At 40.9% G+C, this 16,902-nt stretch overlaps 1 protein-coding gene across 3 annotated transcripts in view; it reads right to left on the bottom strand.

The window, feature by feature from the left end:
- LOC119647011 (gamma-aminobutyric acid type B receptor subunit 2) overlaps positions 1-16,902 on the bottom strand; it is a 203,403-nt gene that overhangs the window by 43,096 nt on the left and 143,405 nt on the right. The window lies entirely within an intron of this gene.

Here is a 16,902-nt window from a genome sequence, read left to right as displayed (position 1 = left end):
GACTTTTTTGAAGAAACGTGGGGTGCTCTCTATGGACCAGGTATAGCAGATTAATGGTGGGCTAAAATTTTACTGTTGATAATCAAATTTAAATTTTTAAATGCGTTTTTCTCGAAACTGCAAATTGAAAATCGGCTGCCACCATAGCTCAAAATCTATTAAACCAAATTCTTTGAAATTTTCACGACTTCTTTAGTACATATTTCTACGGTCCGCAAACTAGGATAATTGCCATCGGACGGGTAGTGTTTTTTTTATTCATAAAAAAAGCCGTAAAAAAACACCCAAATCCAAAAAATTAAGTTTAAAAGCCCACCAAAAATTTACCTTTTAATATTTTCCAATTATCCTAGGTTGCGGACCGTAGAAATATGTACTAAAGCCGTTTAGTTTTTTCCCTCAGATGAACACAGCGCCCTCCAGCGTGGCAACAGAAAAACACCTTTTTTTGGAGATGGGTGCATAAATTAACACCTATTCCGAAAATTAGCTACGAAATCAAGCTGATCACATATACTAGACATATCAGTAAACATATGGTGAAAAAATCACGTTTCTATCTTTATCTTTAGTCCTTCAAAATAATTTTTCAAAAAAAGGCAAAAAAAAACGGCCTTCTCACGGGATGACCCCCTTAATATGGTCCCCAAAAGCCAGCAAAGAGTAAAAGGAGCAGATGGCCCTGTTAGGCTATCAGTCAGGAACAAATATTTATTCGACCAAAAAAAATTTGTAAATTTTTCTCTGGAGACAATTTCGGAAAGTACTAATCAAGCCCTTTCATTTGATACCCCACGTGACCATATTCGGAGAAAAAAAAATGTACACTCCCCTTTTGCATCTATGGGCAGCTCCCGTTCAAACTCAACACAAAATGGCGCCACTGAATGTAAAGGGACATACACACCACATCTTCTGACGAACTCTCGTCACAATCTGTTCAACCTTTCCCAAGTAAATTGGGTGTGACAAACAAACAGACATTAAACAGATTTGGAATTGAAATTCTATCACGGCACAGATTTCTTTAGCTCCAAGTTAAAATCTTGCCACTTCCTTTCTACTTATTCACTTTCATAATTTCACTAAAAGTTTTATTACTTTCACTTTGCTTTGTTAAGGGGCGAACGCACGACAAAAATTAAATCTTACTCCGAAGAAATTTTCACGCGTATTTCACAACAAACGTAATCCCGAAATTAAACACGCCACCCGACCTCGATAATTTGCCAAAGCTACCAAAATGTCTCACTTCCTCCAAGAAGCACAACGAACCCAACGAAACCAATTTCCTCCTTGAGGAAAAACGATCTCCTATCCCATCTCCCATGCATCAGCTGTCTCTCCTTTCAATCGGTCCCGTTCATCCTGATTCCGCTATACAGGACCTTGAACTTCGAAGTTCATGCCACCTCAGCGGCAGCAACAATACCCCATGCCTCGCTCAACAAAAGGACAGATAAAGCGCGCGCAACAACTCGGTGATTTGTTCGCTGGACCGACATGCTGTTATTAAATGAAGAGGCCACCCTGACGTTCTCAGGCGAATGAAAGCAGACTCTGAACTCGCCAATTTGGGAGATAAACTTATGTTCGAATTTAAGAAATCCAAAGATCCTTAGGAAATCCTTAGGAGAGCAGGAAAATAGATGAGATTGATTTGAAAGAGAATATTCCCTAGCTTACCGAACTTCAGGAATCAGTTATCGAAAGAGTCAATAATCACCAATGGGTGACATTTACTTCCATGCCCAGAAGACGGCTCTTACTAAAGAAGCAAGCGAACTATTGATGGAATAGCAAAAATTGCCACTTTGTGAGCCGGGCCAGAAGGCTTTATTAGTAGCTCAGGGGAAAACCGGGCTGCGATGATCAACAGAGGGTACACATGCAACTGTGAGGCCGTATAAAGGACACCATTGAGAAAAGCAAGACGAATTGCTTCGAACAGTTCTGCAAAGATTCCAGCATAAACTCTTAGGGTGGGGCTTGCAGAGCGCTAATGAAAAAGCTGCGAAAATCACCCCAAGTGACTTGCCCGCGTCTGCTAAAAGAAATTGTCGTCACTCTAATTCCTTACTACCAGTGCAGAGAATGCCTGCAATTACCCAGGAGAAACTGGGGGAAATATATGATGGGATCGGCAACAACAAGTTCTTAGTGGTTAGCATTTAGGACAAAGCTTTAAAGCTCACAGTAGAAAGTAGATCCGACCTTTTCATCAACACCTTCGAAGCATCTCTAATGGAGGCAATCTTCCTTGCTGATTGGAAAAAGGAAAAGGTGGTGTAGCTTTCCAAACTCAGTAAACCCCTGGGGATTCAGCATCGTATCACCCGATTTGCCTGTTGGCTACAATGGAGAGAGTTATCTACGACATGCTATTCCCCAGCGCTGAAAACGGTGGTCTGCCTGAGCGCTAGTATAAGTTCCGACACCACCACTGGCACTGCCTAGTTGGCTCTGAATGTTAAAAACGCGTTCATCTCCGCAAGCTAGACTCAAATTAAAGGCCAAGTGGCTGACGTTGGTGTTCCGAGATATTTGGTGAGTCTATTTCAAGCTCCCAGGGGTCGAGGTTCATCTCTCAGAGGGGTCTCTCTGATGCGAAAAAGATGAGCATCCCGAATGTGTAATGGGGTGGTTGTTGGTTTTTTCAGATAAGGATTATTATCTTTACCGATAACCTGGCTGCAGTTGCTGCAGCAACACACCCAGAGAATGTGGAAGTCTACGCGACGGAGGCGGGGGGCTGACCTTTACGAATGAAAAAACTGAAGCGGTAATAATAATAAATCGCAAAAAGAAGAACACTCTGAAGGTCAAATTCAGTGGATATACGTTCGTTCCTAAGTCGACTATCTAATACCTGCGGATAATGATTGAATTGGGCTTTAGGGAGCACCTAGAGTACACTAGTCACTAATACCATTACATTACCTTCAAAAAATGTTGCCGAATTCGGCCGGATCAGGATATGATCCCAGTCGAGATTTGAGTATCACGCAGGAGGTGTGGAGAGGCACCCAAAACAAATGAGAAGCGTCGTGTGATCCCTGGGAACGCATATCGGCTCATTCTTAACATTAGGGTATGGATTGAGCGTAAAAACGAGGGACTAATCAGCATTCTGAATGTAGTCGTGTACCGAAGGATTTCGATCATTTGATCCCTGCCAAAAATGTATGATGGGAAGAAAAACTCTGGATCAGAAACTGCAAAAAATTGCGCATATTCCAGATGCTGCCAACGGCTGGCTCTTGATGATGGCAGAGCCGGCGCACTCGGTGGATTTCTGCCCAGACATCCTGTTTATTATAGCTTTTCGGACAGTCTCTCATAAGCCATTACATCTTTCACATTCGCTTCTGTGTACTCCATTCTATCCTCAAGATTTTTGTATTTCTCTTCTAGGAAGCTTTCCGCTCTTCAAAGAAAAATGACCTTTCTGGTTTTATCAGTAATTTAATTTGCGTTTATGGAGGAAATGCTATGGGAGTATTGTATAATCACATGGACACCACTCCCATCATTTCCATTGTCATTTGCTTCTTACCATCACCCTTTTCTTAAATCGCTGGGAAGGTACTCTTCAAAAGCTACGAAGGAGCATTCATCAACCATTAGTTAAAAACAAAGCCTTATTGAAGTCGGTTTACTATTTGTCTGTCCGCTCGTCTGTCAGTCGATATGTCTGCCGGCAGTATTAATGATACGAAATTTGGTAGAGAGGTGGGAACTGTGAAGCACCTTGAATGCAGTGAGTAATATCACTTTACGTTGAGTTTCTCATCCAAGCAACAGGGGCATGTGCGTACACATGTAATCTAGGTCTCAAAATACACCTCGTAACGATATTTGTTCAAAAAAAGTCAATAAAAGTATAATACAATACTTTTAAAAATCTACTTAGTTCATCCTAGCTTCGTAAAACTTGCTGTAAATAGATTTTAATAAGAGGCATCATACTGGATAGTTTGGTGGAAATCATACCACTATTTACAAAGTTATTATGTTGCATAAAATAATTTAAGATTTTTAACTTGCAAGGCCACAATTTATCGCTTTTAGCCGTCTTTTACGATTAACAATGATACTTTGTAATGACTAAATGGGATGGGCGATGGTCAAAAGACCATCCTGAGTGGCCGACTTGTGAGACCTTCACAGTAGTAAAGACGAGGTTTCGGTATTATTCGCCGCCAATAATGATGTAAGCGAAGAGTTGAGCGCTTAGGTTTTCGTGTCATTCCCTCTGCTATTGCGAAAATCCGTTCTTTGATCTCTTCATATTGTGCCTCAGAAGTGAAAGAATCGGTGTTCTTGAATTAATCGGTGGTGGGGTGAAATCTGGGTACGTCTTATCAAAATTGTCGAACTGCTTTGGCACGGCAACTTTCAGAGTTACTGTGGGAGATGTGATCGCAATGTCCAGGCAGTTATGTGCGTCCGATGCAGCAACGCCCTGATGACTACGGTTGGACTATGCCAGTCATTTAGAGAATTCTCAAACTGCCTGCGAACAGCCTCACGAAAAGAGGAATATTTGATTCGTCCGATAGATTAGTGGGAATCCTGCTGCTGTTATATCTCTGAAAAGGGTGTGTTCATTAGTGCAGAGCAGACCGAAATCCCATGAAGAGTTGAGTAGGTTAACGATTCCATGCAGAACCAGAACTAAACCTTAAAAATGGATGAAGATGTTGGTGTGCCATGAAATACTAGCTCCCAGCGTCATTTATACTGTAGTGACACTTCCCTCCTCCTCACTAGAACGTCATTGGGGCCATCTACCTATTTTTAGCTTGCCCGCCGTAATTAATTAAGCATTTGCTTTAGCGGGCAAACTAATTATAGCGAATTGTATACTTCCTTATACCTTTTATGACATTCTGCTTTATGCCACTAAGACAATTATTCTTTTAGTAAAACACAAATACTAGGTGCTCTCCTCTGAATATTTTGGATGTTTGCAATATAATTGGAAACAGAGTTTCATCATTAGAACATTTATCACAGAAAAGACTGAGAAGGCGCGATTATGAGTGCGGGAGTATGATAAAGAATAGAACTCTTACAGAGGTTTCATGGGACGCCAGTTAAGAAAACATAGATTTTAGTGAGAAGATGCCTGAAATATGTCATTTAGGAATATTTCCTAAAGATTAACAAAACTCAAACAAACACATGATTTTAAGGTTTTGTTGAAAACAAAGCCTTTTTGAAGTCAGTTTACTGTCTGTCTATCCGCTGTTTCTCTGCCTGTCTTTTCTCAGAAATCGCTACAAATATTAACATGAAATTCGATGAAAAGGTAGAAACTGAGAACGTCAACACATACAGTTAGTTATATCATTCCACGGTGAATTTAATGGAGACCCCACACATGCGAAAAGAGGGTGTAATTTTTTTTTCACCGAATGTTGTGGGGTATCAAATGAAAGGTTTGGATAATACTTTCCGAATGAGGTATTAGTTTTGAAGTCGCTTGCGAAACGGGGTGTGAGGGAGGCATAAAGGGCCCGCTTTAATGAAGGGACCATTTTCAGAAACTATCGACCAGAAAAATTGAAAAAATTATAATAATACCCCTACATCCCAGCACCCCGAATTACTCTCCATACCGATATCTACTCAAATAAAATTGACAATAGTATATTAACTTATTTTTAAAATTTATTTTATTTAGGCTTTTTTAACGTGTGGCTAGTGAACTGCCACGCAGCGACGGAAGAAAAAGACCATGGATGAGTTCTACAATACCCTGGAACGAGTTTATGACGTACTGCCTTCAAACGACATAAAAATTCAAGTGTCAATTGTCAAAAAAAAAGTAAATACGTAGAACGACTCACAAGGGCAAAACAAGAAGTTTAGGATGAGGTTAGACCTAAAAGTAAACTGGACGTGTATAAAAAGACAGCATAAATACAACAATGACAGAATATTAAACTTGACAACGACATGAAAAATGAAAATCTACGAGCCGAATACTGCGCTGTGAAAGATTCCGTACGATGCTATGGGCCGCAGTCAAGTCTCCCTAAGGATAACTAAGGAAACTTCCTAGGTAACGCCGACGATATCAAGGAAATAATACTAGAATACTTTAAAAAGCTGTTCGAGCCATTGGGAGCGCCAGCGAGAAGTACAGGTTAGACGAACCCGAAAGTTATAAATAATAAACCAGACAAACCTCCTTTTACAGAAAAAGTGAAAGCAGCTATGCGACATCGAAAACTAAATAAGGCCTCGGGATTCGATGGTATTCCAGCTGAGCTATTACAAAGAGGAAGAGATTGTCTGGATAATCTCCTAAAAAGACTTATTTTAAAAATTTGGACAATGGAAAAATGTCCTATACACAAAAAAGTCGAAATATAGGAACTTGGCGCTTCGGGGATAAAGGTTTTGTATTCATCTACGTGAAACCCAAAATATTCGTTCATATTTTCTTTCAAACTACAAGGAATGCGTATATATTACAGACGTTGATATTATCTTCACCCTAAGCAAACAAACATTGCATGTTACCAAATACTATACTTATATATGCACGTATATAAATTTTTCATTTTCATTTTTCGTTTTCAAAATCATTTATATTTAAACGAAATGTTGAACATTAACACGTATATAAATTGATCATACACATATTTCCGATTTACTAAGCATACGTATAAAGCACGTATATGGAATATCGCTTGTTCAATGTACAAATGTATTTATCTGAATTTGGCACTACCCCATTTACATATATATATATATATATATACATACATACATGTGTGCATGGAGTAATTGATATTGATATATGAATGAATAAAAAACTAAAACGAAATGTTTCCCTCCGACCTCCCATTCCCGCAAGCTCACTTTGTATGTTGTTGACAAATTGATATGTTATGATGACGTCATACACGTTTTAGAATTCACGAAATTCACACAAAATGTAAAGTTTCACCTTCTATAACTTTATTAATAATAGTTTCCTTCAAACTTTCCAAAGTTATGCCTTATGTTATTCCTTAGGTAAGTGTCAAATCTTTCAGTTCTACAATGTGGTAATAGACTAACTATTATTAACTTCATTTATGCAATTATTGGAACGGGATGGATTTTGAGGCTCAGATTTCGGTTAGATACACCACTGTGATTTTTTTCACATTTTTCGGTTGGATGGATGAATGTTTCTGAAAACGTGACCTGTTACACTTTTTGAGGATCATATTTTGAGCCTCCACTGCCCTTCTTTTCACCCGACATCAAATCTGGGACCAGTTTCGAAAATTGCTAATTGAGCCTTTTCATTTTATAGCCCACATGGCCATATTCTGTCAGAAAAAGTTTTGCACCCGCCATTCACTTGCAAGGGGAGCCCCCCTTAAAGCTAAGACAAAATGGCGCCACTTGATGTATGTAAAAGAAACACCAGACCACACGCTCTCGTCAATTTTTGTGACAATCAGTTCAGTTGTTTCCGAATAAATCGGGTTTACAGACAAACAGACATAAACTGAGTACGGTCTACAGAAAAACAGCCGTAAGAGTGTTTTCTGCCTTCAGGACCGTTTCAGATGATGCAGCATTCGTCACCTCGGGAATGATGCAGATTGACATCCTGGCAACCAAGATGATGAACATTTATTAAACCAGGTCCATCTCTCCTTTATCGCGGGGTGAAAGAAGCTGAAGGGAAAAGAAACAAGCCGATGGCAACAGCGATGGGGCCAGTCAGAAAAGGGTCGCTGGACTTACTTCGGGGAGTGGCTGGAGAGAGAGAGATCCCTTCCATCGGGGAGTGACTGGAGAGAAAGCATGGGAACATCAACTATAATCTCACCCACCAATACCGTTACAGGTTTAAATTGGACACCTCACCAAATTGCCCAAACTACGACGGGGTCCCAGAGGACGCGGTGCACCTATTCCAATGTCCTAGGTTCGTGAAAGAAAGAAGGAACCTAGAGGAGACTCTGAGGAAGTGCTATCACCGGAAAACTTTGTCCGAAGAACCGTAACTTGCCCAGAGGATTGGGATGCAATCAATTCCATGATCGCCTCCTGACCTAGATAAAGTAAGCTAACTCCACCCCGTGGTGTAGTACCTTAGGGTGGCTCCACGGAGTAGAGGGGGAGTCGGGGGTGGTTTTAGTGGGTAAAAATTGCACACTCTGGCGTGCCCAAGCCGGAGTCTTTTGAAGATTTCCACCCCCTTAAAAAAAGCCAGACGGTCAGACATCGAATCGATTCTAATAAGGTTTTGTTTCACACAAAGCCTTAAAAAGGAGATAAACTTACCTAAAACAATTACAGACGCATATCATTCTTGCGCACGTTCTGCAATATCTTGACGAAAATCATCCAAGCTAGTTTAGAGACATATACAGATAAATTAATTCGGGAGTACCAATGTGGCTTTCGAGAAAGATCCCCGAGGAACCAAATGTTCGCGATCAAACAACTACTGGAAAAGTGCTATAAGTTCAATACTGATGTACATCAGCCCTCTGTCGACTTCCTTCAAGCTTATGGTAGCATCAAACGAGAGAGATCCCGTGTAAAGGTCCTTGGAAGCAAGGAGATGGACTCGCCCCCATGCTTTTTAAATGAGTCCTTGAATATGTTATCCGGAAGCTGGAGTTAGATTCCACGGGAATATTGTTTTTTCAATTTGCACAAATAGTGGGATTCGCTGCCGACGTAAACATTATGGTACAGTCAGTTCCAGATCTCGAGGAAGTATTCCCACGATTAAATGAAGCAGCACAAGAAATCAGCCTAAGAATTAATGAAAAGGAAGCAAAATTTATGACCTAATGAAGAAGACAGGCGCCAATATAACAAAATCTGACAAAGGGCCACCTTAGTTTTGAAAACGGGACAACTTTGTGTATCTAAGAGTTAACATACCGAAGGATAGTAATAAAAAGGATGAAATTTAGCTAGGAATAGTGATGGCCAATACATCATACTATACAGTCCTGCGGATAATGCAAAGTAAAAGGGTGCACAGGAAAAATGAGCTTCGAATTTACTAGACCATAACTAACTATGTGCTACTGTAGAGCTGTGAAGCGTGGACTCTAACGTAAGTGCTAGAGAAGTCGATTGACAGTGATTTGAACGCAAAATTCTATGTCGAATACTTGGACCGGTAGAAGATGAACTCACTGGCGAATTAGATACAACCATGAATTGTATCAGCTCTATAACGACCTAGCGGCATACCTGGTGGTAAAAATATGCAAATTACAGTCGACGGGTCACATCAAATGGATGGAAGACAAGCAATTTCGTAACAGGGTATTCAAAGTTACACCCGAAGGACGCCGCCCAGCGGAAATACCACGCAAACGGTGGGATGACTCAGTGGACGAAGTCATTCAAAAGCTGCTAAAATTTTCCAACTGGAGGACGCGGTCGAAGGAATAAGATGGCTGGCGGATCCTGGAGGCCAAGGGCCGATTTGGACTGTCGCGCCATTAAAGAAGAAGAAGAATATAGGCTGCAATATGGAGTATCATAATGGGAAATCTTGTGAAAATCCTTTGTGCGAATTGGGTACTCAGTAAGCCATAAAAAGTAAGTACCACATAAAATTAAATACCGGGTATGTTTATCGGATGTACATTACGAGCTATGTATCAATGAGACCATCGTGTATCCAAATATTACAGCATAAGAGGTCCATAAAACCTTTCATACCGGAAGCACCGATCTTTCGCTTTCCGACTACTTTTTGTTTCCGCTGACAACCGAAACTCCAAAACTCTCATAATCAGTAAACCCTGCAGCCACCTTCTGTTGTTACGGTGGTGAAAAACTTCGAAAGACACTAGCCTCTAGGATTTTTTTCACCAAAACCCTTGATAGTAAGGATCAGCATGTATGTCTACTGACCCTTTTCTGGCCGTATCCACTACTACTGCCTTTCCTCAAACCGCCGTATAAACCAGGTAGGTTAACAGTTGATTGAGTATTGGTTTTGTAGTTTATGTAGATAGTCACTGCTAACGGAGAGCAATGAGAACTTCGCATTTGGAAATCTATGAATATTATTGAAAACTTTCACTTCCTAATCGGATTAATTTAATCAATTTTCGCGAATGCTCCTTCTAAATCTAAATTTAATCACGTTTTCGGATGTTAATTATCTAACGTTGAGAATTAACCCGATTTGGCGTATTGAAAAATACCAAAATACTAATTATCGCTTTTCCGAATTTTCGTAAATGGCATTATTTGGTCCAGAGGTTCTCTTAATCCGCTAATTACTGACAACCAGTGTGTTGAGATTATGGTTACACTTTTTGTATTATTTATAATTGCATTCAAAGGCGAAGCCATTATGTTTTGCAATTTCCTGAAATTAGTAAATTTTAGTGGTCGAATGAAATATCATGTGGAGTTCCTTTCCCACAAATTGATTAATTCAATTTGCAGTATAATTTGAGATAGATGCATCCCGTGTAAGTCCCTAAGTAAGTATTTTATTATTGTACATATTGATAACCCGGCAAAGGGAAAATTAGGACTTTCGTCAGTTCTACTATGTTACTACGCTTAGGGCCACAATGTCCGCGATACCGACACGACGCCTTCAGCCCTATACCAAATGGGCATAGCTTTAAATATTAATAATAATAATCGTTGGCGCAACAATCCATATTGGATCAGGGCTTTGAAGTATTTTAGAGCACTTTATTCAAGACCGTAACGGTACACTACAGAATAACCTGTAGGAGGCAATGCGGTCAGCATTGCGCTCGACTGAGATTATTACCCGGTTCGACTCAGGTACTCATTCACAGCTGAGTCGACTGGTATCCGACGTCAAATCACGATACAAATTCCACTGCCACCAGTGAGATTTGAACCGCGACCTTCCGTACGACAGCCTTGCGCTCTAACCACTCAGCTATCCGGACACACTACTTTTGCAGAACTAAATGAAGAAGCAGAAGCACCATATCTTCCCCAATGCAATGGGATACTGGAACGTCGAAACCGAAAAATCGGTCATGAGGAGATCTAGCCTTTAACGATACAGTGTGAGAGAAACCTGATTATGCACCAATCGTAGTATGCCCACACGAAAATTCCGCCAAGTTAGACTTTCTTAGGGAAACCATATGAAATTTACATGAACTCGAAAGTTGAGTCTATATGGAGTTTTCGTAGAAGTGCATTGTCCTGGTGAACAGGTGACGGAAGCGGAAGCTTCAAACCTTTTAACATGAAATATCTCCAAAGAGAATTACGTAAACAGTGGTTTCCTAGTGTGAGCCGCTATACTCTCCTTTGAAGGACTGCTGGAAGCGCTTGGAGCCATGCCATCTCTAGCATGCATTTTAAGGCGCCTTGATTGGGTAGTGCACAGCCTTCACGGTTCCCTTCAGCAGCGATTACAGAGGCATACCAAAAATAGAGATCCAGTATTGAATATGGCCCCTGCGATAGTATAGGCCATTTTATCCATAACTGAAAATACTTGGGGGCACCGTGCATACCGATTGATAATGGTGAGATAACTCCCGTGGTCCCGTAGCCTTTACAACGAGGAAGTTTGATGAGATCCACCTCTGCAGCTACAGAAAGAAAGGATAAAAACCATGCTAACTTTAATACAAACTTATATTTTCCATTAGTTTGCATTGATGAAATCAATGATGCAAGAGCGCAATCCTTCTATGAAGTCTCCCTAGGATGTGAGGAGCGGTATACAAGCGCGATAATTTTCTTCTGCCACAAAAAATCAAGCTACACGCTGGAAACGTAACGCGAACTCCCGGCAAATATGAATACTCGCATGGTGAATGTACGGAAGAATATTTTTAAAGTCAGAGACGTTCTGTGCTAGACACGCTACCTGCTATTAAGTATGAATGCAGCTGTAGCTGTGCGGATTCTGTGGGATTCGGGAAATCCAAGGTTGCCTGGCCTTTGGATGTTGTTCATGGTCGTTGGAGGAAACTAGGCTGTTGTGTGTGTGACAGTTTGAAGTCTGCTCCAGTGTTTGGCATGCCTATGAACAGCTGTTTTACGTACGTCCAGTAGAAGGCTTGGCAGCGTAGAAAGTCCTGTGAGACTTAAATGTGAAAAGTGTCTAGGCGACGCGGGTATTCGTGGATTTTGAAGTAGCCTTTGACTGCGCATTTTTCTAAGAGTTGCCCTTTTATCACTTTTCTGGAATATATCCATCAACTCGCGACTAAGCAAACTACAAAATACTAGCCAAAGATTACGCAGATGTGGATCGATATCTCAGAACGATGATTACGCTGAATTACACAACACCGTTGATTTAATTGACAGTTGGTGACCCACGCGCGTTCTTTCAGTAAATCCTAATATGGTATTGTTTACGAAATGGAGAAAACTGAATGAAGTTTGCCTGCTAGAGATGAGGGGTACAATCTCTTAACTTAAGAAATTACATATTGTTCTAAATAAGAAGCTTCTTTGGGACAATGATGTAGAAGTGTGGATGAAACGAGCTCCCACAGCCTCCGGACTGTGAAGGCGGTCCTTTGTTCTGGCATGGGTCTTACGTAGTAATGCAGAAAAATGTCAAACAGGAAGCAAGGGAAGTGATGTTATCCAGGCGGCGGGGGGTGTGATCTGTATCGACTTGAAAAATGCCAATACCAATGGGCGCTGTATCCACTTTGGTTTCCTGGCCGTGTTGCGGTAAGCGAATGCTTCTTAGCATAATTTGTTCGATCAGACCCAGTCTGCACGGAGACTAATCTAAAGTGGCTTCGGTCACGAAACCATAACTGGAATATACTAGTACCATGGGAACCGAATCCCCTGAATTTTCATGTTTCAGGAGAAATCTTGGAGCATATAAATTCAGCTCAGTAGTTTGTGGTTAATTCCCTTGTGGGAGCTTCATGAGGGTTGTTAGTTACCTTCAAGTGAACAAGATACCTTCGGGCCTCAAACGCGATGTTGCGGTTCAACACAGGTGCCGTACTCCAAAGTTCGGTAGAGATTTAGGTAGGTCTTGCATCCGCCAGTATAAATAAACTGAGCCGCGCACTCAGTATAGCTGCTACCGTCGTGCTTGTTCAGCAGAGCTCTGATTGTGGTTACAAAATCAATCCCTGTCTTAAGAAGAAAGTGGTATTAAGTCCACTGAACAGGTGCTCAGATTGCATCCATGGAGACGTAATTGTCAGAGGGACTGAAATCCCTCGACAATAAAAAGAATGCTATCGGGGAAAGCAACAGGCACTGATGACATCGCATCTGAGTTGTGAAAAGCAAGGAGTTGTGACAAAACACCGTTGCTTATTGGGGAAGGTAGAATATAATCTGACTGCCAATAAAGCTCGACCGTTTCAATATGGAAAAGTAAATGTAGTCCAGCATAAAGTACAAATTACCGTCCGATCCTGCTACTGTTCCATACCATTTGAACGCATTTTTGGCACTACGCTAATTCTAATTTGTTCTAATTTGTTAAGAACCACGGAGGTACGGACTCGATACAAGCTGCTTCGTGTCTCACCACTCCTTTTTGTTCCTGTTATGAATAATGTCACATGTGATATTCAGCAGCCCCTTATACATTGTTTCATACAGATGATATTTTCTTAGTAGACCAGAATTATCGCCCCATCCAATACGTTTTTGACGATCCATCCCCATGAAGCAGGCACGACCACTGCCACTGCTAGTGACCTGCTCAGAACTGAGCGAATGAAAAATTGCGTTATAAAATTGCTTCACCCTTTAGCCCAAGCAGGATGAAGTGGCGTTCCGCAGTTGGCGTTGGTTGTGATCGACGTATCCACGAACATCTCAAGTGGAAATTTTATCGCATTGTCGTCTATACTGCCGCTCTTTATATTTCTGCGTTTCGACTGGGTATAAAAAACAAAAGTAGAACCACGATTTGAAGACAGTGAATCCCTTTTTCCCCATTGTAGTAGTTTACTATTGCACTAAGGGTGTCCGAAAACACATCCCGATGGAAGCAATGGATTGTAAATCTCCAAGTAGTAAGGAGTCATAAAGTTCGAATCCACCCGCAACTTTGAGAAATCGGGTCCCGGCCGAGGTACGAATGTTGGAGCCCTCATCAGATTCATGTTTACCACGGAGAATTCTATGCAATACATGCTCTCCACGTCAGTGGAGTGTTTTCAGTGTTGATGAAGTGTAGAGCGAGGGTATTAAGTGAATAACCATTAATTGGGAAAATAGTATCCACTTTTCGGCTAGATACAGGAGACCTTAGGAGTTGCCGAGAGTTGCACTTTCAATCGAATTTTATTGGCTGAGGCTGAATTTACAATTGAGCAGTCATCAGAAACTAACGACCCAGCGCTTTGGCCAATCTTCCAAACAACTCCCTTAGTGTAAGGAACTGGGAACCTGACTACGACCGCCTGTCGTTGACATTGATAGTTAACTATTTCAAAAAAGAAACTTCAGCCGTAAAGGGTGGGAGACAACAGGCTCGCCTGTCAAAACCTTCTCCTCCGCCACTACAGAAACAGCAGTAGAAAATGAAGCTGATGATGTGGGTGCAGCTGGGCCAATATCAGTATATGGAAACAGATCCATGCAGTCCGGACACCATGAACCTGGGGAGGCTCACAGCTGACGACAACGGAAGACACTGCGAAGTTTCTTGAGAATAAGAATATAGGCATTGCTACATCACCAAGTGAGGCAATATCCAAGGAAATCGGCCGCAAGAAAGCGGTGGAAGATGCAGCAGTTAGCAGCTGTTTTCGCATTAGACTACACACATATACTATGTATACAAAAATTAGAAAAAGAAAGAAAATTAATATGCATTTTACTAAAACCTCTTCCTATCTGCTGGCTGAAAGGCTGGCAATGTGACAGAACTGTCCTTAATAATTCCTCGCACAAGAGCCATGGTTTCGTTTCAACAAAAGAGGCGCGGTCTTTTTCCACGAGGGATCCTTGGGACTGAGAGCCTGCAGACTTAAGCCGAAATTGTTAGAGGCAACGATGCTGAGAAAAATTTGTTTCCACTACTTAGTTGCGGCCAACTTACCATGCCAGGTTAATGCCAAGAGGAGAAACCTCTACCTCTGGTTACTCACCCTATGATTCTCTTTGTCCTCCGCCGACGTAGAAACTAAGGGAATTAGTAGTGTATGCAGTGACCTTGAACTCTTATTTGGTTACGATACAAATTCTTCTCATATTTGTCAGGACAATAGTAAATGTAATCTTTGAGGAGTGAAGCTGTTTTATTTTATCACTTCAGCTAGTCTGATGACAGCGAACGTAGGGTGCGTTATTCTTACTTAGAAGTCAGATTTTAGCGGATTCAATTTCCCGCCGAAAGGAAGGAATCGTCGAGCGGATGGCAACTACGGTGGAAACGGGCAGAAGAGGGTCGGTGGCCAATGGACTGATTCACAGTATCATCATTAATTAAATCCTTTGTGGGTGACCTATTCGCACTTTTGAAGCGCAGTAGTCCTGGTGCAAAAAAATGCTTAACAGGTGTTTGCCTTAGTTATTTGTGTTATTTTTCCGAGATCCTAATATATTCTGGAGAACCCTAATTATTTGGGATTTCTAGTTCTTTAGTTGATGTTATTTGCAGCGTCCAAGTAACCACAAAGAAGCAGAAAATTATAAGGGATTTCTTTGCGACCAAATGAATTTGGTAAAGTTTAGTTACATTATATTGGCGTTCCATTCATCCGTTACGTGCATATTTTGTATGTTAACACTTTGTAAGGTTGAATTTTCAATGGTCCAAATGAATTCCATTGAGAAAACATAAAATATTGCCTTTGCTACCTACTGAACCTTATTTTAATTAAATTGAATTTGATAGCGAAAGGCAAATGCTTTTGCATTATCAGTGACAGAAAGTCAATATGAATTAAGCTAAGGAAATACTCTTATCCTCTTTCAACTCAAGAATGCCTTCAAAGGATTCCAGAATATATAATTAAAAATTAATGTTCCTTCATGCGAAACTCTTCCATCATCTGGATGAATAAACTATTCCTTGGGACCCATAGAACCCTTTATCCAACTCCCGAGATAAGACATAATCTATTCACAGTCAGATTTACAACACCACACACAGGGCAACTGTGTCAACTTATGGCAACTTTTACTACTTCCTAGCTCCTATAAGCCTGGCCCCCTAGGGCACCCTGCTCCTTCCTAGCTGCATGCCGTTCACGTTAGAATGATTTTCGGGATTCGCTACAGAGAGAACGGAAAGGTAAGAAGATATCCTTTCTTTTTTCTCTAATCGCTGCATGTATTCGAACGGAAACAATTATACAACGTCTTTGAATACGAAATCATGACAGAAAGGAACTTTCCTTTTTCTTTGAATTATTCAGGAGAAATTCGCGTAGAACGTCTGTGTCTTAGTCAAAAGGAAAGCGGAAGATATACAGAGAGACGAGTAATTCCTGTTCTCGTTTTTCAGGTTGCTGAATTTACATGCGAAAAGTTTTCAATGTTTGCAGTGTAATGTAATCATGGCGTTTTCGTTTTGAATTATTCCCGGAAAAATACGTGGGTACAGTTTAGGAGGATTTGTAAGAAGAAAGTTGGTAATGTTTGCCGGCGACGACATGTTTGGCTTAACACTTCGTTAAATACGATGCCTTTTTAGGCTGGTGTTTCGGAATTTCTGAAAAAATGATGCATTCGTTTCTTTTCTCGAAGAACCTGTGTCTTGAGGTTTATGAATTTTTCTTTCTTCAATATACTGAGGAAGTTTTGACGTAGAAATTTAAATAAAGTTCATTGTGATAGAGGTCACTGTCAGAATGGAAAATGTGGAAATGTGGAAGTTCAAAGACCACTATTACTTAGGCCTGTATCAAGAATGCTGTGCCCAGAGTACTTAGTATTTGGAACCTACGCACAATT

This window comes from Hermetia illucens, chromosome 1 (genome assembly GCF_905115235.1).
Source record: "Hermetia illucens chromosome 1, iHerIll2.2.curated.20191125, whole genome shotgun sequence".
In the NCBI taxonomy this organism is placed as follows: Eukaryota; Metazoa; Arthropoda; class Insecta; order Diptera; family Stratiomyidae; genus Hermetia; species Hermetia illucens.
The sequence above is the reverse complement of the archived record's forward strand: the minus strand, read 5'-3'. Positions and strand labels throughout refer to the sequence as shown.